At 45.0% G+C, this 20491-nt stretch overlaps 1 long non-coding RNA gene across 2 annotated transcripts in view; it reads right to left on the bottom strand.

The window, feature by feature from the left end:
* Window positions 1–502: 502 nt before the first annotated feature.
* LOC146425636 (uncharacterized) overlaps window positions 503–20491 on the bottom strand; it is a 34716-nt gene continuing 14727 nt past the window's right edge. For both annotated transcript variants that reach the window (XR_014846537.1, XR_014846538.1), the window contains exon 5: window positions 503–849. This is a non-coding gene — a long non-coding RNA (uncharacterized LOC146425636). The remainder of the gene's footprint in view (window positions 850–20491) is intronic.

The raw sequence follows: 20491 nt of genomic DNA, 5'->3' as shown, positions 1-20491 counted from the left end.
GTGCCTACTTGGTACCGGGGAGGATGAAGAGAGGAGAGCCAAGTAATTGAGAGAAACCACCAAGTGTAACCGAGCATCCCGCCCTTGGACCCCAGGACTGGTACGAGTCGGTTCTCAGGCTTGGACTAGGACCAAGGACCAAGGGAGCATGCGCAAGGGAACAGGGTGAACAGTTCATCGTGATGAAGAGGAGGGAATCTGTCATAATTAATCATCGGGACCCTTCCCCACAATTAATTTGAAGACACTGCGCTTGCGCAAGCATATTTAAATGAACTTTGAACTCATTATAATACGAAGCGGGGATAGGTAATGAATATGTATAGGGGCTTTGTCTAACTTTATGCATATGTAATCTGTAACCTAATATAAACTTAGTGAAGTGCCACTGAGGGTGTGCATGTCTTTGGAGGGGCTACCCCCCATGCACCCCAGCTGGAATAAACACATACCTACTTCATAACTATCTGAGTTGTGGAGTCAATTCCGTGCTTCACTTCCAAGGCAGAACTGGGAAGGTTAACACATATTTGTATGATTCCAAATATGCATCAATTCTTGTACCAACTCCCAGGCTAAATTTGGTTGACAAAAATTATACATCCATAAGAGAGAAGTAAAAGCTTTTCCCACACCATTATTTTTTAGTAAAAAGACAAAACAAACTTGGGAAAAATAAAACTTAACAATACATAAAATAATTTGACTAATATTTGGTCTCCCAACATGTCACTTGTGGTGAAAACACAAACAAATCACAAAAGTAATAAATTGATAATACAAGCAATTATGGAGGCAGTTAAAAGTTTTGTTAGTCCCACACAGCTTGATCTTGTCTGTTAGCAGTTCCTATAAAAAGAAAAGAGAAAATTCGGTCCACTACAAACTGAATTATCAAAAGGAAGGAAAAATCCATTGAGTGTTGATTTGATGGTCTTTTTCATGAGCATCAGTAGCTACCCATGCATAAAAGTTGACTGGGGTTTTTAAAATGAATGGCGCCTGTCCCACAGAGGATAGGTTCGTTAATACAGGTTGGCTTGGATAATGGAGTAGGTTTAAAGATTTTTTATCTTTCTTTTTACCCAGTAGAACAGTGGGAGGTTCAGGGCAGAATGCTGTAATTCAAGGGCAACCATTGATTCCCCACCAACTATTAATTTTGGTTACTGCATTGGAGACTCTGGAGGCCCATCCAGAGTTATGAGGCTTTATGGTTTGTGGGAAATAAGTAAAAATCTTATAGAATAGGTAAAGGGTTTCTTGCTCACTTTAGCTCACTTCAGCTCACTTCTGCTCACTGAAAAAAGCACTTTGGGAAAAGTACAGCTGACATGCAGGCAAGCAACAAGTTATGTAAACTTCCCATGAATACCTCATGATTGGGATGCTGATTGGCTGGGGAGACATGTCCAACATCACATCAGGTGGCATGCAGCCAATGTATGTTTAAGTTAACAAAAATGTTAAGAAGTGTCATTTTAGCCAGGATAATTTTAGCACAGTATAAAGCCTTGCATAGAGTATTTTCAGCATGGTATAAAAGCTTTTGCTTAGTAGTACAGTATATGTCTGTGTGTGGCCTCAATAAAGTGATTCTCTTCAAAGCAGCAAGAATGTCTGTGCCTTCTTCATCATCACTACAAATGGTGCCCAAATACATAGGACCTCAGATGGCAGTGAAAGACGTAAACTGCATCTGGTAGTGAACCCCGCTGAACCAAAGGGTTGGATCCATCAGGAAATTCGACTGAGGGACTCATACAGTGTGCCCGTCACCTTAAGGTGAGCAGTGGGGAATCATGGGAGCAAAAATGTCCCTTGAACAGAAATGGAGCCTGGAAAAATTGTAACAGCTCTTGCATTGACAGAATAGAGACATTTCAGATGCTAAGCTAATTGCCTTGCTGGACTGGATGTCCACTCATGTAAAAGATTTCTCCCAATGGGACTTTTCAATTGGACGCCTGGCAGGTAGTAGGCCAGAACCTTTTTGATATTGCCAGGAGTGGCAATGCTGATGCTTCTAAGCACCTCGCTACGTGGGGAATTATTATGGCAACTCTTAAAGAAACCCACACAGAGGTACATCCTCAGACAGTTTTAGAAACTGACTCTCCTGAGCTGTCAGCCCCTCTGGCAGCGGGTCCCGACATACCGACAAGCCCCAAGGTCAAGCCATCCCCTAGGGGCATGTTTGACTTTGATGGCGATCTTGACCCAATGCAATCCTCTTGACCCTGGACTCATAGACCCTGGGCAGGAAGCAGATTTATACCCTCCGCAGGATGATGATGCTGTGGCAGGATGTCCCCCCTCTCCCTCTACCACATAGCTGGGCCATAAAGATAAACTCAGGTTGGGTCAAAAGCCCATCAAGGGGTTATTTCTTGGTGCCTGAGAGTCTGGAGCCTCCAACCCAGAATCCATATCTTGGTATGGAGAGCAGATGTGGAAAGAGATGAAAAGGATAAATACGTGACCGAAAGATACACTTATACACTATGAAAGACACACGAAATATCAGAGGCGTAAGTTTCATACACACACTCTGGAAATGTGCAAGGAGCTTCTCCACAGAGTCTGGACACAGGCTCTGCTGGTTATTTCCCTGGGGATTGAGTGAAAGGATTCCAAGGTATACTTCACCACCAAATTGGCTGGGTAAGATACATTGGTTCCTAAGTTATATTATTCCTTGCTAGCTGTAATAATAGGTACCTTTTCACGTGCTGCATTTTTAGCTACTCGTAGTTTTGCTTTTATTTTATTCCTGTGTAGTATGTAGTTTTGTTTAAAGTCTTATGTCTGTTATTTTCTGTGTCTAATAAATGATAATTTATGTCATATTAGACCTAATCGGCCATTATTAAAGAACTTGCGAATGAGACTGGGTCTTGGGGTGCTGGCCGTCCCAATAAGAGTTGCTGCCTGTTGCTATAGGCCTGGGCAAAAGGCAGAGATTCATCTAAGCTCCTGTCTCCATTCATAACAAATTGGTGTAGTCGGCAGGATGATGGCATAAGATTCAAATAATCAGACTAAAGACTTGGCAAACTCCTTACGGAGGCACAGGGTTTACCCTCTGCCGGTAGGAAACTGGTTTGAGTGGGAAAAAATCCATGATAAATTATATGAGGCACGAAATTCACTGACAAATAAAAATATGTTAAAGAAATTCCAGAGTTGATAATACCACCTGAGGATGAGAGTAATGAAATTCAGGAAAACTGATGAAATTAGTGATTCAAATGTTAAATTGAATTCCAACAAAAGCACGGAAACCCTATCTGTTAAGAAGAGAGAAATTCCAGAACTTAAATTGAATTCCATAATTAAAACTGAAATCTCCAAAAAACCTAAAGGTAGTCAGAGAAGAAATGTGATCAAAGTATTCCTCTGGAATTTCCTGCTATTAACAAACATTCTAAATGCAGGAGAAACACAACTGTCTGTTAAAAATTAATCTCACTGGGGAAAATGAATTCTGGGTTGCGAGTGAACCAAAGCCACCTGATTTACTTATCAGCAAAATTACACATTTGACAGGAAAAATAAAAAAAAAAAAGGTGTGGTGGTTTTGCTTAGCCCAGAAAATCAGCAAAGTATCTTTAACATCTAAGAGAAATTTAAACCCTTCAAAAGCTGTTGTGGTAGGCCTGAAGAAGTGTCTGAGGGGTGGGGAGAGGCACAAGGATTGCTCCTGTGTGTCCTGTGTGAAGGTGCTGGAAGTTTTTCACCAAGTCCAGTAGAGCCAATCTCTGATGGCTCTGAAGGTGATGGACATGCTACTGGCCAAGTTTGGGCCAATTAGAGATGTTAGTTATGCCTTTGTGAAAACATATTTAAGAAGAAATCAAAATGAAGTAGTGCACACACTTCTTTTTTTAGCTAGAGGAGGAGGAGGAGGTGAAAATATGTGAAGGAAGAACAACATGGAGACACCAAGGTCAGTGGAGAAGGTGGGGGAGGAGGTGCTCCAGGTGCCAGAGCTGAAAATCCTCTGCCAGCTGTGGTGAAGACTGTGGGGGGAGCAGGAGGTCCCCCTGCAGCCCATGGAGTCCACAGAGGTGCAGAGATCCACCCACAGCCCGTGGGGAGGTGCCCACGCCAGAGGAGCAGGTGAATGCCTGGAGGAAGCTGTGATCCAGTGGGAGTCTCATACAGAGAGTTAAAGCTGCAAAGGCCTTGCAAGGGAGAGAAAGGCCTTGCTCCTGGGATGGAAGCAGCCTGGCCTCGGCTCGGAAGTCTGCATCCTATGGAGGAAGGACTTGCACTGCAGCAGAATTCAGGCGGGCTGTTGCTCGTGAGATTGGACCCACACTAAAGAAGTTCACAGAGGACTGTCTTTCGTGGGAGGGACCCCATTGCTAAGTTGAGAACCCCTCTCCCTGATGGACTGACCAGAGAAAAAACCCCTTACCCTGCCCCCTGCCCATGCTGTTGGTTGGAAAGAGGGAGGGGGGTGAGCAGAGAAACAGTGTCTTAAGAGGGAGAGGGGTGAGCAGAGAAACATTGTAGCAGAAGAATTGTGGTGATGAATAGATTTATGGACTAAGAGAAAACCCCATACCCTGCCCCTACCTGAACTGTTGGTTAGAAGGAGAGAGGGGGGTGAGCAGAGAAATGGTGTCTTAAGAGGGAGGGGGGTAAGTAAAGGAACAGTGTCAGAAGAGCTTATTTTTACTTTTCATTTATCCTCTGACTCTGTTATTTAATAAATCACTTTACAAATTTAAGTTTTCAGCCTGTATGCTTTTTTTCTGTGCATCCGTCCACCAGTGTCCTGTCTCAACTCATGAGTCCGATGTGTGTTTACCAGTTTTTTTCCCTTCCCTCTCCTGCACATCTGCGGCAGGAGAGAGCAGAGGTGCCTGGCATTTAGCCAGGGTCAAACCCCGACAGCACTATAGGTGGTAAAAAATTCGAAGGGTTTGTCGATACTGGAGCTGAAGTCTCCATTACCAAAAGCAGTGAATGGCCCAGTGACTGGCCTACGATTAACCCCACCTCGACTTTGATTGGAGTGGGAGGGATTCAGTGTCCTAGGCAAAGTGCTCACCTTCGGCTTGTTCTCAGCCCTGATGGGCAGAGTGCCCAAATGGCTCTGTTTATAGCTGCCATACCATTTACATTATGGGGACAGGATGTTTTGGGACAATTTGGAATCACCATACAAATAGAATCAGATTCACATAAAGATCTTTTTCATAGGGGCCATTGATCAGCCACTCTGAACACAGATATTGGACATATGCAAACTTACATGAAGGACAAATGACCCTGTCTGGGTTGATCACTGGTCCCTATGGAAGGACAGCTACAAAATCTACAACAGCTCGTAGAAGAGCAATTGTCCTTAGGACATATTCAGCCATCTTCTAGCCCTTGGAATGCCCCTGTATTCTGTGTACCAAAGAAAACTGGTAAATGGCGATTACTGCACAACCTGCGAGCAGTAAACACGGTCATTTAGCCGATGGGTCCTTTACAACCTGGACTTCCCTCTCCTTTGATGATTCCTCTTGATTGGCCTCTGGTTTTCACAGATCTAAAAGACTGTTTTTTTACCGTTCCCTTGCACCCTGACAATGCACCCTGTTTTGCCTTTTCAGTGCCCACTTTGAACCATGCAGAGCCAATGAAAAGGTTTCATTGGACAGTGCTGCCACAAGGCATGTGCAATAGCCTGACCATATGCCAGAGTGGTTGATCATGCTCTGCAACCTGTGCGCCACCAGTTTCCTACTGCAACCATATACCACTATAAGTATGATATTTTGCTTGCGGCTAAAGACCATTCTGTTTTGTGTTCCATACAGGTGACTGTTATTCCAGCAGGACTGATCGTGGCACCTGAAAAGGTGCAGTGTCAGCTCCCATGGCATTACTTAAGGTGGAAAATTACTCAGCAGACCATTTGCCCTCAGCCTCTAAAGTTTGTGTTAAAGACATCTTGACTTTAAATGACTTGCAGAAATTATTAGGTTCCTTGAACTGGTTACATCCTATTTTAGGTCTATCTACAGAACTTTTCCACCCCTTGTTTGAGTTACTCAAAGGAAATCCCCATCTGAATTGTTATTGACAGTTGACCATGGAGGCTAAGAACGCCCTTGTGCATTGTGCTCAGGCACTGGAGCAGCGCCAGGGTTAGAGATGGGATCCTGATAAACCTGTTTTTCTTGCCATAGTCATTAGTAAATTTCAACCTTTTTCTGTTTTATTTCAGTGGATTATTAATGATAAAGATCCTTTGCATGTATTAGAATGGTTGTTTTTACCCCACACTGCAACGAAAACTGTGTGGACCCTCAATGAGATGTTTGCATAGCTAATTGTGAAAGGCAGGGAGTGGCTGCAAACCCTCACTGGCCAAGACTCACATGTTATCTATGTACTTGTGAGTAAAGAAAATTTGTCATGGCTGTTGTCAGAGGATACTAACTTTCAAATTGCACTTACAGGGTTTTCAGGACAATTGTCTATCCACTACCCTTCTCATCACCTGTGGACGGAGGTGGGTAGCCTCCCCTTATATGCGAAACGCAGCTGCAGCATGATGCCCGCTGATGGAGTGACTGTTTTTACAGATGCATCCAGCAGAACCTGTAAGGCTGCAGTTGTTTGGCGTACATGTGACTCTTCCTAATGGCATAAAAGGATGCTGACATTGCAAGATGCCTCAGTGCAGATTTTAGAGTTAGCCGCTATCCGATATACTTTTCAATTGTTTTCACGGGAACTACTTAATATTGCAACCGATTCTGCATATGCTGCTAATGTGATTTTTCACTTGGAGTCTTCCTATTTACGATATGTCAATAATCTGCTTTTATTTACAGAGCTGCAGACATTGTGGGTTTTGATTAACAATTGACAGCATGATTTTTATGTGCTACACATTTGCTCTCACACAGGTCCACCTGGCCCTATTGCGGAAGGTAATAATTATGCAGATATCACTGTTATGTCAGGTATTGTACCAAACACTTTTGCACAGGCTAAATTGTCTCATGACTTTTTTCACCAAAATGCTCACTCTTTACGCAAACAAATTCAGTTAACTTCCTCATAAGTTCGTGACATTTTGCTGTGCTGTCCCTCTTTGTCATGGGTTTGAGACAGGACCTTGCCAGGAGGACGCACGAAAAAGGGCAAACAGGCTTCAAGCTTAAAGTTGCAAAAGGTGATTTAATTACCTAACAGAATTGGAGGATAAATACAAGGCAAAAATAAACTTTTCATACATTATTTTGTTCACTCCCCCCTCCCTCTTACGAACCTATAGTATTCACCCCCTTTCCTCCTTTACAATCCACAAGCCAGGTGGGGGGGGGGGCAGGGTGTGGGGTCTCTTTTCAGTCCACAGAGCAGATTCTCAATTTTATTCATCACTACAATTCTTCTACTACAAATACTCTTTATCTCTACTTGTTTCTCTCTCTCTCTCTCCAGACAGTTTTCTGCTCTCACCCCCACCCTCTTAAGAAGCAGTCTCTGCACTCACCCCCCACCTTCCCTCTTTCCAAACCAGCAACACAGGCAGGGGCAGGTTGAGGGGTCCTCTGGTCAGTCCAATCAGGAAAAGAGGTTCTCTACTTAGCCAGGGGTCCTTCCCACGAGAGACAGTCCTCTGAGAACTTCTTTGGCGTGGGTCCAATCTCACGAGCAACATCCCGCCCGAAATTCTGCTGCAACATGAGTCTTTTTGTCCATAGGGTGCTGTGCAGACTCTCTCAAGCTGAGGCCAGGCTGCTTCCATCCCAGGAGCAAGGCCTTTCTCTCCCTTGCAAGGCCTTTGCAGTTTTAACTCTTAAATGAGACTCCCACTGGTTCACAGTCTTTTCCAGGCATCCACCTGCCCTTCTGGCGTGGGCTGTGGGCAGAATTTCTGCACTCCTGTGGACTCCATGGGCTGCAGGGGGACCTCCTGCCCCCCCATGCCCTTCACTGTGGCTAGCAGAGGGTTTTCAGCTCCAGCACTGGAGCACCTCCTCCCCCACCTTCTTCACTGACCTTGGCAATCTCCATGCTGTTCTCCCTCTGCATATTTTCACCTCCACCTCCTCCTCCTCCAACTACAAAGAAGTGAAAGAAGTGCGCGCCTGCTTTGTTTTGAATTTTTCTTAAATATGTTTTCACAGAGGCGTAACCAGCACCTCTAATTGGCCCACACTTGGCCGGTAGCATGTCCATCACCTTCAGAGCCATCAGAGATTGGGTCTGCTGGACTTGATGTAAAAACTTCCAGAACTTGCACTCAGGACATGCAGGAGCCATCTTTGTGCCACACCCCACCCCTCAGACACCTCCCTAGGCCTACTAGAACAGCTTCTGAGGGGTCCAAATTTCTCCTAGATGTTAAAAACACTTCACTGATGTTTTGGGCCAATCAAAACCACCACACTCTTGTAGAGTTGCTCCTGCTCCTTTGGCAGAAGGCATCAATCCTTGAGGCCTGACTGCCAACTCTATTTGGCAAACCAATATCACTCGTTCCAGAATTTGGTCTGTTGAAATATGTTCATGTATCTGTTGACACATACTCCCATTTTTTGATGGCAACCGCCCACACTGGAGAGAAGGCCCCGTGATGTCACTCAGCACTGGCTCACATATTTTGCCACTTTAGGCCTTCCGGACACTATTAAAATGGACAATGGGCCCGCTTATACTTCTGAATGGACTCGCCAATTCTTACAATGATGGGATGTCTCCCACAACACAGGTATCCCCCACAGTCCCACTGGGCAAGCTATTGTTGAACATGCCCACAGAACATTGAAAGCTATACTTGAAAAACAAAAGAAGGGGGACTCGGGGTGCCCACACGACAGGTTAGCCAAAGCCTTGTATGTTCTCAATTTTGATTTGCCCCAAGCGAGCCCGGAGACACTTCAGAGACAAAGTCAGAGAAGTGGGTATTTGCTTTTATTCGGTGCACCGGGTGTGGCGGGGGGAGAATTCTCTCCTCCAAACACACACACTTCGGTACCTCCAAATACAGAGTGTTATAGGTAAAATTCATTAATATTCATCACATTCCCCAGGATAGGAGTGGTTATACAAATTATTTCTCATAAGTCATTAATATTATTCAGCAATTTCTTGTGCTTGGCTTCAAAAGGATTCTTTTTCCCCCTTTTATCTTGATAAGATTAAGGGAATCCTGTTTTTATTTTCATATTCTGCCTTATTGTGATAAATGAGTGAATAGTGAATGTAGTATGCTAAGAAATACATAATCTTTTAAGCTGATAAGCCACAAGGCCAGAGCTGTTATCTACATTCACTCATCCCTGAGAAGTTGTCAGCCACAATTTGAATTAGAGCTCAGCCTTCAGCCCTGGACAGGTGCCGTGCTGGTGGAAGGCGGCAAAAGATCAAAGAAATAAGGATGGATGAAGTGTAAATAGATTTGGGTTATCTATTTGACCACTCCTTTCTCAATTTTTTAAATCGAGATGAAGTTGGCTAAACAGCATGCAAAAGACATTATTTCAATACAAAGGTCTGTCCCAGACCTCCAGTGATGTTAAAGGACCTGTTAACAGGGCACTGGATAAGACCTTTAGATTTATTAACATGGGGCAGGGGTTAGGCTTGTGTCTCCACAGGTCATCACATGAAATGGGCCCCTTGCGGTGTGTGCAACCATTTGTTGCATCATCCTGATTGGTGAAACCACTGCAAGTTTCTTACCCCCTAGGATGGACAGAACTAACATATCAGTCACCCTTGCCGAGGCTACGCATACCGATACTATGTGCGTTTTTATGTCAACCCCCAGTGATCCCTTTCGCGGGTGCTTGGTGTGATAAGAATTCGCAAGAATCGCAAGAGAGAGGAAAAGGGGCCTCAACACATCCTGTTAAGGCATCCTGTTTGCCCACAGAACCGAATAGAAAGGGGAGGGAGACCCCCACCCTGCACATCCTGTATCCTGTATTTGTTGAGGAGTGGGCTGATATAGAATCATTGCTTGGGGGGGGGGGACGACACTGCGAACATACAAGGACTTGTTTCCCACGACCACCGAAGAGCAAGAATAAGACCATCTAGCAAACAACATGATGAAGGGGCTGTACCAACTCCGGAAGATATACGTGGTCAGAAAATAGAGACTGCATAAAAGAGGAGAGTTCGGACTATGTCAGCGCAGTTATCTGCCCAGCGCTGCCTCGCTGATACCCGCTTGCTCTAAATAAATCAAATTATACTTAATTGGACATTGTCTCTGATTGATTATTGAGACCTAATTTATAACAAAATGGTGCCGTGACTCGGATAGGGGCAATTCTTAGGAGACCCCTCAACGGGAGGCGCCCCGTTGTCACAACGGCCCGGAGAGGGTACCCCTTTGAAACCCTTACCGACGAACCTAAATTTCGGGTAGTGAGCGAAGGAACCCCTTAATCTTTGTGCACAAAGTCTGGACGAAGACGCGAGACGCGTGAGTATGTGTTAATTTATAACACAGGGAATCCATTCGGTCGGGGTGGGGATCCTAGAGTGCGGTGTCTGAGACGTCCAGTGCGGACGACCTGAGTGTGGACTCCTTTGTAGTGCGTTTCCCACATCCCGCGAGGGCCTGGGCCACGAACAGGAGGACGTGAGTGTGTGTGTGTGTGTGAAGGCACTCTGGAAGATGGGACAGACGAAGGGCAAGCCGTCTGGACCCATGGGGGGGGAGCCCCAAGTAAGACTCCCGGATATACCACCAGATAGTCCTCTGGGGTTAATGATCAAATATTGGGATGATGATCCACGTACACGAGGGAAAATTAAGGCAAAAATGATTACCTATTGCATGACAGTCTGGGGAGGAAAACAAATTAGAGGAGACCCTCTTTACTGGCCGGTTTTTGGATCCTCTGAGGATTGGATTTGCCAAGCTCTAAATTTGTATGTAAACTCTAAAAAGCCTTTTAGCCAGGAAGAGAGTGATTATGCAGCCCTGTGGATAACTAGTGAAAATAAGACAAGCCTGTTTGTTCTCAGTAAAGGAAAGAAAAAACAGGCGGAGGAAATACCTCCACCCTATGTTCCCCCGTCCCCCATGCCAGATGCTGCAGTGCCCCCTCCAGCACAACCTCTGCCGGTTCCAAATGCACCACAGATGGAGGGGGATGACACTCCACCACCCGAGAGACGGATTACTAGAAGCCAGGCAAGGAACCAGTTATACCCTCTCAGAGAAGTAGGCATGGGTATGGTTAATCAACCAGGGGGAGGACAGGCGCCCGGTATCGGATACATAGCCGTCCCTCTGAACTCGGCCGATGTCAGAGAATTTAAAAAGGAAATGGGGCATTTATTGGAAGATCCACTGGGGGTAGCAGAAAGAGTAGATCAATTCTTAGGACCAAATATTTATACTTGGGATGAGATACAGTCAATATTGAGCATCTTATTCACAGCAGAAGAGAGAAGAATGATAAGGGCAGCTGGGATGAGGATTTGGGAAAACAACCACCCACAAGGCCCCATTGGAGATGTTAAATGGCCCCTTCAGAGGCCTAATTGGAACAATCAAAATGAAAACGATAGAGCACACATGCAAGATTTAAGGACTATCATAGTCCAAGGCATTAAGGAGGCCGTCCCCCGAGGACAAAATATGACTAAGGCCTTTAATGAGCTGCAAAAGAAAGATGAAGACCCTACTGAATTGTCGCTGTTGAGCAGCTAGCAGAGTAATGAATGCATCGGTTCTCAGTGGCAAGAAGGAATGACCTTTATTGTTTTGATTTCATCACATTTATAGAGTTCTCAAAAGTCGCCCAGATTGGTCAGTCAGAAGCCTTCCCCCAGGCCTGATTGGCCAGGCCTGTACTGCCCAAGTTCTGGGACACTGTTCCAAAACATCCAAACTTTATCTTTATTTACAAAACACAAGAAAACTTCTCATGGGAAAAACTGTGCTAGCCACACTGAATGGTTGGAAAGGCTCCGGAGAAATTTACAGCTTTACTCCGGTATAGATCCTGATTCCCCGGTAGGACAAACATTGCTAAAAACCCAATTTGTAGCAAAGGCATGGGTGGATATTAGGAAAAAATTAGAAAAATTAGAAGACTGGCAAAACCGGGGGTTGGATGAGTTATTGAGAGAAGCACAGAAAGTGTATGTCAGAAGGGATGAGGAAAGTCATAAGAAACAAGTTAGAATGATGGTAGCAGCTGTAAGAGGGGGACAAGAGAGAACCACCACTAGATCACCGCAAGAGAAATGGCCCCCGAAACCTCCAAGAAATACGGAAGGGCAAAAGAGGAATGAGATAGTGTGCTTTTACTGTGGGAAAAAGGGACACATGAAGAGGGAATGCCGCCAACGATTGGCAGACATAAAAATGTTCAAAGAGGACTAGGGGTGTCAGGGGCTCTATTTGCTGGGGTCAAAAAGAGCATCGGAGCCCCTAGTAAAATTACAGGTAGGACCCCAGCGACGAGAAATTGAATTCTTAGTGGACTCCGGAGCAGAGCGCTCCACTGTGCAGAAACTGCCTCAGGGATGTAAAGTATCCAAAGACACTGTACAATAGGAGCAAAAGGGGAACCATTCGGAGTCCCTATAATTAAAGATGTGCTAATTGAAACGAACTCTAAATTGGGTATAGGTAGTTTCTTATTGGTACCTGTGGGGGTGCGGTGGCCCGATGCTGCAGATCCCGAGTCCCCGAGGCCGGCGGTCGGCGTAATCCACGGGGACGCTGCCGAGGATGCCATCGCCTGGGACTCGGAGGAGGCCGGGCCGTAAACCGCTCTCTCCCTCCCCTGAAAAGCTTTTCCTAAGCTTATTGGTTTAAAGTTCGCTTCCCCGCCCCTATCACCGCCCCCGCTGCTTGCCCTCACTAGAATGTTCTGTTGCCGGGCTTCCCCCATGAGTTGCTTGTAATCCCCTCCCTACTTATATTTCATTTGCTCCCCCGCTTGTCCCTCATGTTGTCCCGGAGCCCTGTTGGCTCCGCCCCTGTTGTTCCTCCCCGGGAAACCCCGTATTTCCCCCTAAAAACCCCCTCCCTTTGTTCTTTCGGCGTGGCGTGGCCGCGACCCCAGCCCCGCCGGGTTCTGTGCCCGGCAGCTGCGTGGACTGCCCCACCCGAGAGCCCCCAGTGTGCCTCCCCCGCGCCGCTTCTCCTTAATAAACTGCACACTGCTGACTCTCAGCTCGTCGCCCTTTCTTTATCACGGGAAGCGACCAGCGACTCCACGGCGTTCCTGCCCGGCAGGCACCCGCCTCCGCCGCGTGGTCCCTGCCGCTCCAAGGAGCGAGCCTGGGAACACTGAGGCTGACCGCAGCCGCCTCTGGACAGAGCTGAACAGCCGGGAGGGCTGAGAGCTTGGGCCCAGGTGAGGCCCCCGAGGTCTCCCGAAGCCCCGGAAGCTCGTTGGGGCCAGGCGGCCGGACCCCTCCGGACCCTTACAACTTCAGGTACCGGAGGCAGAATACAATCTACTAGGGAGAGATTTAATGGTAGAATTGGGAATAGGATTGGAAATAAATAAACAAGGATTAAAAATTAAAATATACTCCCTTAGCACAAAGGATGAGCAACAGATAGACCCAAAGGTTTGGTACACCCCGGACTCAGTGGGGAAGCTAGACATTGAACCTTTCTCAATAACCTTAACAAATCCACACATCCCAGTAAAAATAAAACAGTATCCGTTATCTGAGGAAGGGCGAAGAGGACTGAAACCCGAAGTCGAAAGGCTAATAAAACAAGGGATTTTGGAGCCCTGTATGTCCCCGTTTAACACTCCAATTTTGCCTGTAAAGAAACCAGATGGTAGTTACCGATTAGTGCATGATTTGAGAGAAATAAATAAAAGAACTGTTGAACGGTTCCCTGTGGTAGCCAACCCTCATACTATCCTCAGCCAACTAGGCCTACATGATTGCTGGTACAGTGTGATAGACTTAAAAGATGCATTTTGGGCTTGCCCCTTAGATAAAAACTGTCGCGACTATTTTGCATTTGAGTGGGAAGATCCTGACAGTCATATAAAACAACAGCTACGATGGACTGTCCTTCCCCAGGGATTCACAGAATCCCCCAATCTATTTGGACAAGCCCTGAGTCAAATACTACAAAACTACCAAGTGGGACCAGAAGTTAAACTCATACAGTATGTAGATGATCTACTAATAGCTGGGAAACAAGAGGAATTAGTGAGGGAAGAAAGTATAAAGATGTTAAATTTTTTGGCGAAACAGGGACTAAAAGTCTCTAAATCAAAACTGCAATTTACCGAACAAGAGGTAAAATACTTAGGACACCGACTAACTAATGGGACTAAAAAGCTTGATCCCAGCAGGGTACAAGGGATTCTGTCAATGCCACCTCCCCAGACCAAGCGACAGATTCGACAATTGCTAGGTTTATTTGGATACTGCAGACAATGGATTGAAAATTACAGTAAAAAGGTAAAATTCCTATATGAAAAATTAACACGGGATGGATTACTTAAATGGACCTCCCAAGATGAGGAAAACCTTCAAAATCTAAAAAGGGAGTTAACAAGTGCCCCTGTACTAAGCTTACCAGACTTAAAGAAACCTTTTTATTTATTTGTAAATACTGAAGAAGGAACTGCATTTGGGGTGCTAGCACAAGAATGGGCAGGAAGTAAAAAGCTGATAGCCTACCTTTCAAAGTTATTAGACCCAATTAGTAGAGGCTGGCCCACTTGTCTACAGGCAGTAGCGGCAGCTGCTGTAATGGTAGAGGAAGCATTAAAAATAACATTTGGGGTTGAGTTAAAAGTTATGTCCCCACATGACATTCGGGGCATACTGACACAAAAGGCTGAAAAATGGATCACTGATGTCCGATTGCTGAAATATGAAGGAATTCTGGTATCATCCCCCGAGCTTACTTTAGAAGTGACATCCATACAGAACCCAGCACAATTTCTGTATGGGAACCCTGAGAGTAACATCCTATGGCACAATTGCCTACAAACCATAGAGGAACAAACTAAGATCAGGCCAGACTTAGAAGAGGAAGAACTGGGGGAGGGTATGAAATTATTTGTAGATGGTTCCTCACGGGTGCTTGAGGGGAAGCGAAAATCGGGATATGCAATAGTGGATGGAAATAAATTAGAAGTACTCCAATCTGGCCCACTAAGCCCAAGTTGGTCGGCTCAGGCATGTGAGCTGTATGCAGTTCTAAGGGCTTTACAAATTATAGGAAAAGGAGAGGGAACTATTTACACAGACTCCAAATACGCATTCGGGGTAATACACACATTTGGAAAAATCTGGGAAGAACGGGGCCTTATTACATCACAAGGAAAGAGCCTAGTCCATGAGAGACTCATAAAAGAAATTTTAAAAGCTATTAGGGTACCCTCCAAACTTGCAGTGGTCCATGTCAGGGGACATCAAAAGGGATTGGGAACAGTGGTACGGGGAAACAACCTGGCTGATGAAGAAGCTAAACGAGCAGCATTACTACCCCTCTGGGTAAGGAATCCTAGGGAAAGTTGTTCTACCTGCAGGTATGACTTGGAAGGATTCCCTTGTTCTGCTTGCTGGAAGGACTACGGAGTGGATGGTTTAGTTTGCTCCTGTTACAGTCCTGATGGGCAATCAAATTCGGACAAAGATTTTTGTTATATTCACGGGGAAAACAAACCATACATAGACTACCCCTGTACAACCTACTTGCTAAGCTTTACAACAATAGAGCAAGAAAAATTGAGGCAAGTGGGTATAAAACCAAACTCAGAGGGTAAATGGGTTCTGGGAGACGGAAGAGAGATTTTACCTAAGCCTAAGGCCTTAAGGGTTCTGAAAAGACTTCATGAAAAGACCCATTGGGGAACACAGGCCCTGGTGGATCAGTTTGCCAATAAATATATGTGTATGGGTATTTACAACTTAGCTAAACAGATAACCATGGGATGTGTTACTTGCCAAAAAGTAAACAGACATCAATTAAGAAAAAGAATCCCTGGGGGCAGAGAATTAGCACATAGACCTTTTTCCCACATCCAGATTGACTTTACTGAATTGCCTTTAGCGGGAAGGTATAAATATTTACTGGTTATAGTAGACCACCTCACTCACTTTGTGGAAGCCTTCCCAACGACAAGAGCCACAGCACAAACAGTTGCAAAAACTTTATTAGAACAAATAATTCCAAGATATGGCCTTATAGAAGTAATAGATTCAGATCGGGGACCACACTTTATATCTAAGATTACAAGAGCTGTATCTGAGGCGCTCGGAATTGCCTGGGAATACCACACCCCTTGGCACCCTCAAAGTTCGGGCAAGGTAGAGAGAATAAATGGAGAAATAAAAAAGCAACTAACTAAATTAATGCTAGAAACAAAAATGAGTTGGATTAAATGTCTACCATTAGCATTATTAAACATTAGAACTCAACCTCGTACAGATATAGGGATTTCTTCATACGAGATGTTATATGGAATGCCATTTAATTTAGAAATGCCTGAAGACCACCCAGCCATATCAGATTTCCATCTACAATCCTATATAACCAGCCTAGAAAACCGAAGGGAGAAACTCCGTAAGAAGGGACTGGTGGTTCAACGACCACCCCTGTGGCTACCAATTCACTCATTCCACCCTGGAGATGAAGTTTTAATAAAATCTTGGAAAGAAACATCTTTAACCCCTCAATGGGAGGGACCGTATGTTGTTCTAATTTCTACAGAATCATCGGTTCGGACAGCGGAGAAAGGCTGGACCCACCCTAGCCGAGTAAAGAAGTTCAACAGAGACCCCACCTGGAGAGTGGTGGAACAACCACAGGACTTAAAAATTAGGCTTAAGAAATCCTAGCCTGCCTATGCATGAAATCCTGTAACTGAACACTTGAGAAACCACGATTTATTGCTTGAAGAATATGTTAATAATTATATTGTTAAGTGCAACATCCATAATTGTAATTGCTACCCTTTTGCTTGCTTTATATGTAAGGTGTGCCAGGAACGATAGTGGGCCCATTGCAAAGGGGGGGGACCTCCTAAGGGAATTTGCCGAATGTGTTAGTGATGGGACATGTATGCATTTGGGATACACCAAGAACTGTATTATTACCACTCAAATGAACCTGCACAAATGGTGGCAAACATCACCGGCAGGGAGTGCAGAAAAGCCCTGGTCTATTTGCCTTGTGGTGACCTCATGGTCAAACATGTCAACCGGGACAGCTACAAGAAAAGATCCTTTGTCCCTGAGACCCCTGAAGAAAAAAATCCTTGCTGCCGAGAAGAATTCAATCCCCGTGACTCGCTGCAACCGAGTCGACGGGCGAGGCAGAGGGATATATACAGCCAGTGGGGTGAACATACCTGGGACTATGAAAAGATCTGATATGAGCTGCCCCAAATCGAGAAAGAACCCGAAACAGGCACCACTGTATAAGGCTAAAAAGGGGACCAAGGCAGGGTCTAAACAAACTAAAAGAATTCAAAAAGCACTGGGACCCCCATCTTCCTACCACACCAATATCTTGCTTTTAAGCCTAATATTTACATGTACTACTGCTGATGTGCACCCCCACCAACCTTTTCGCTGGACGTTAAGACAATGGGACAGCCAAACCCTAATCCAAACCCGACTCGGACCGGGGCAAATCAGTTTTAATGCATCCCTTTGTGTTTTAGCTCCTATAGAACCTTGTATGCTTGAAGGTAAAGGTTGGTATTTTTGCCCTAGTGCAAACCCCGGAAAGGGATATTGCAACCACCCAAATTCTTATTACTGTGCTTATTGGGGATGCGAAACCATAGCTTACCCCTGGCTCCCAGGCAGAGACAAGCATATTAAAGTTGGGTGGGGACCTTACAGTTGTAATCCACCTGACTATAGTAGCCAGATTGGAAGGAGGGGAGCAGGGCCCAAAGTAACCTGTAAATGGTTATACATAAATATAACACAACCCCAAGATCCTACGTGGCTACTAGGCAAGACCTGGGGTATAAGGTACTGGGAATCAGGAACCGACAGAGGTGGTCTTATCTATATAAAAAAGGAACCTCTCCCCAATGACCCCGAACCAGTGGGACCAAACCGGGTCATAATAGACGTGATAAATACTGAAGCAGATGGATTAGGCATAGACCGTGAGGAAAGTACCACCATATCCAAAACCGAAATACCCCCAACCCCCTCGGGAGAAATAACTGATGAATTATGGAGACTTATGGTAGCCAGCTATAAGGTCCTAAACAAAACACACCCAGAATTAACAGACCACTGCTGGCTATGCTATAACACCAGACCACCCTTCTATGAAGCTATGGGGACAATTGAAAAAGCTAGAAGGTTAAATGGGAGCAACCCTGCTCAATGTTTGTGGAAATCTGGCAAAAGAACAAAATCTGGTATCACATTGGCGCAGGTATCAGGAGAAGGAAGGTGCATAGGAAAAATCCCATCTTCTAAAATGCACCTATGTAAAGTAACAATGCAAGCCCAAAAACCAAAAGAGCCTGCAGATTGGCTAATACCAGCTAAAAATGCTAAATGGGTATGTGCAAGTGTAGGGGTAACTCCCTGTATTCCCTTAAAGGAGTTTAATCCATCAGACTATTGCATACAAGTAGTAATAGTGCCAAGAATCACCTACTACCCAGGTGATTACATATATGACCACCATTCGGTCCCAGGGCACCACCTTGTAAAAAGAGAACCTATTACAGCTATAACTATCGCAACCCTATTAGCATTAGGCACAGCAGGAGCAGGCACAGGTATAGCCTCCCTTGTAAAACAAGACACAGAATTTGCCAATTTACGGGAAACCGTAGATGAAGATATAGCCAAAATTGAAAGTTCTATTAGTGCCTTAGAAACATCATTGAGGTCCCTATCTGAAATGGTGCTCCAAAATAGGAGAGGATTAGAGCTCCTACTAGCCCAAGAAGGAGGACTGTGCGTTGCCCTAAAAGAAGAATGTTGTGTTTATGCAGACCATACAGGAGTTGTTAGAGATGCAATGTCTGAGCTCCGGAAAGAACTGGATAAGCGAAAAAGAGAAAGAGAGAGTCGACAGAGCTGGTATGAAAACTGGTTCAATGCCTCCCCATGGCTAACGACTCTACTCTCCACACTAGCAGGGCCCCTAGTAGTAATTGTACTAACTCTGACTTTTGGACCATGCATTTTTAACAGGCTGATAGCTATAGTTAAAGGAAGACTGGAAGCAGCACATTTAATGTTAGTCAGAGCAAAATATGAAAGCATACCTGAACAACAAGAGAGTGAGATGGAAGAAGAGTTCATCTTAAGCCGTGAAGCATTAAGGCGATTCTGCGAAACAAATGGAGATACAGAGAGAGGGGAATTGTGATAAGAATTCGCAAGAATCGCAAGAGAGAGGAAAAGGGGCCTCAACACATCCTGTTAAGGCATCCTGTTTGCCCACAGAACCGAATAGAAAGGGGAGGGAGACCCCCACCCTGCACATCCTGTATCCTGTATTTGTTGAGGAGTAGGCTAATATAGAATCATTGCTTGGGGGGGGGGGGACGACACTGCGAACATACAAGGACTTGTTTCCCACGACCACCGAAGAGCAAGAATAAGACCATCTAGCAAACAACATGATGAAGGGGCTGTACCAACTCCGGAAGATATACGTGGTCAGAAAATAGAGACTGCATAAAAGAGGAGAGTTCGGACTATGTCAGCGCAGTTATCTGCCCAGCGCTGCCTCGCTGATACCCGCTTGCTCTAAATAAATCAAATTATACTTAATTGGACATTGTCTCTGATTGATTATTGAGACCTAATTTATAACACTTGGTAGGGGTACCCATCAACACAAAGTGTTTTGGTAAGCTGTACAATGAAAGTGTGCAACAAGAATGCACGGCACCAGGTATATTGCAGCCCAGGTGGTGGTGCCAGGAAATCTGGTGAAAAAGTGCAGGAAGAGGTGAGACATGGTATAAAGATCTACGAAAGATGCAGTTTTCCAGCTTTGCCTTTACAACCACAGGAACTAGACACGCTATGGAGTTCGCATTCTTTGCTATGCTTCTACCTTAATCATACATCTGGAATTTATATGAATAGTGCTGGCATTGATGTGTCTCCTAAAAGCATTTTTAGCAATGCTTCTTTATGATGTAATCAGACCTTGGAAAGTCAACTACCACCTGGCATTAGTGCTATTACTGTTCCTTCAGACTTGTTCTTAATATGTGGAGAGCGTGCCTGGAAGGGCATACTGGACAGAGCTGTCGGTGGACCATGCACCATTGGTCAACTATCCTTGTTTCACCCAAATCGAACTGCTCTAATTATTACAGCACAGTGTCAAGCTAAATGCAGCACATGTTCTTAATGAAGGATGTGATCCAAAGGTAACCTTTTGGAATACAACACAGTGCATTTTTGGCAGCATGATACCATCACTAGGCACTGCTCAATCTTTGGCTTTGTTGGAGGCTAGGATTTTTTCCTTTTGTTTTCTTTCTCTTCGGGAATTTTGTCCCAT

Source organism: Lichenostomus cassidix, chromosome W, assembly GCF_008360975.1.
Source record: "Lichenostomus cassidix isolate B80296 chromosome W, HeHo_3.0, whole genome shotgun sequence".
In the NCBI taxonomy this organism is placed as follows: Eukaryota; Metazoa; Chordata; class Aves; order Passeriformes; family Meliphagidae; genus Lichenostomus; species Lichenostomus cassidix.
This window is presented reverse-complemented; position numbering and strand designations above follow the sequence as displayed.